This window comes from Triticum dicoccoides, chromosome 3B, assembly GCF_002162155.2.
Source record: "Triticum dicoccoides isolate Atlit2015 ecotype Zavitan chromosome 3B, WEW_v2.0, whole genome shotgun sequence".
Lineage (NCBI taxonomy): Eukaryota > Viridiplantae > Streptophyta > Magnoliopsida > Poales > Poaceae > Triticum > Triticum dicoccoides.
The window spans coordinates 24,000,161-24,002,055 of NC_041385.1; positions in this window are offsets into that span (position 1 = coordinate 24,000,161).

Below are 1,895 nucleotides of genomic sequence, written 5' to 3' on the forward strand. Positions count from 1 at the left end.
CTGGAACTTGCAGAAGAAGGCCTCATGTTCCTGGAGCAGCCAGAGGATGTCGTTCGTCTGCGCCTTAGTCTCCGCGTGGAGTTTGTCCAGATAGTCCTTCAAGGAATGATCCATGGTGGGGGAGGGGGAGGTAAAGGTAGGGGAAAAAATTGGGCAACAACATGGTTTTTAATATCGTGTGTTGGCCTGGCTTGCAGGATATTTGGAGAAGAACAGCGTTAAATCTGTCTACATGGGAATGCCTGTCCTCGGGAGGTGCCAATACAAAGCTGAAGTGGGCAGCAAGAGAGCTAGAGGCGAAAGCAAGAAGTCCTCCGTTGTTGCTGTGGCCAGACCCTGGTTGAAGAGAGGCTTTTCCTTCTAGATCTAGCTGTCTATCGAGTGGCCGATGGGCCTGTAATCTCTGTCGTTTTTGTAATGGTGCTCTAGCACTGCTAGCTTAGTTGCCTATCAGTCTCTCTACTCTCTACACGGGCAGACTATATGCTGTCCGTCGTGAGATTTAACTTTGTACCGCACTTCGGAGTCCTTTTCGTTTCGTTTCAATGAAATGGAACAGGGGCGCAGCCCTTTTCTTCTAAAAAAAATTGGGCAGAATTTTGGACGAATTTTGGAAGGGTGGTGAGGAGGCTCCGATACCAGATGTTAGCAACCCAATTGATATTCAATCACAGACAAAGATTACAGAGCTACGAGATGGCTAATGGAGTTACAGAGCAGCCAGAGGTAGGAGAAGGAGCCGCCGTGCCGTTCGCCTGATCCAACCTGGATTTTCTTTTGAGGAAATGATCCAACCTGGATGGATCAGTTGCTGCTCTCCCTTCGTGTATTTGTAGCCAATAGCGTTGGTGCACAGCCGGCCTGGTCCATGTGAAGCCCAAGTACGCGTATGGGCTAAAGGGGCTTCTTCAAAGTAAAGTGGTCAGATCCAGTTCGTTCACCTAACAAGAACCTCCTAGAGCATCTCTAGCAGACCCGTAAAACCGGTCAAACCCCTATAAATTTCAGATTCTAAGGGATTGGTCGAAAAAAGTATGCAGAACAGAAACCGTAAAAGTGATCCTATCCTTCAATATTTTAAGGGGCACCGTCAACCCACACCCAAAACCCATATATTTGAAGGTTCGAAGGACAAACTGAGGGCAACCCTTATACCGGTCAAACCTCGTCGAAAAGGACGCGCCGCCGCAATTCCACCGCATAGCTCACCAGAATCGGCTGCCGCCCGCCGGAATTAGCCGATGGTTGTTCAAATTGGGGCCGGAGAAGGGCGGGGCGAGGTGGCCGGGATGAGCACCACCTTGCGGATGTGACCGGCCGCCGCCGGGGCGTTCCGGGGACGACGGGGAATGAGGAGGGGAGGTGGAGGAGGACGGCGAGGAGCATCTCTGAGAGGAATATTCGTTTTTACAATGCCGTTTACAGGGTCTGTTCCGCGGGAGGTAAAGTCGACCCTTAAAACACGTGTTTTGCGACCCTTATAACGGTTTTAAGGGTCCACGACCTTAAAGTGGTCAAACCCGTAAAAAAAAAGGTGTTTATAGTTTCGGTCGAAACAACGGCGCCTAGCAGATCCCGTAAAACTCGTTCGGCCCTTAAACTTTTTAAAGGGCACTGCAAATCCATCCGCTGGAACCTTAAATGTACAATTTTGAAGGCAGTATACAGTTCAGTCTGTAAACCGGTCAAACCTCGTCGGAGCAGACGCGTCGCCGCGCAATTGGCCAGAATCTACTCGGAACCGGAATCCATCGCCACACGTCGGAAGAAGCCGCCACACGCCGAAATTTGCCGCTGCAGGTCCGAATTGTGGCCGGCTCAACCTCCACTGCCGAGGCGAGGCCGTCCACGGGCAGGGCGGAGTAGGCCACCAGTAGCCCGAATCGAGGCGGGGC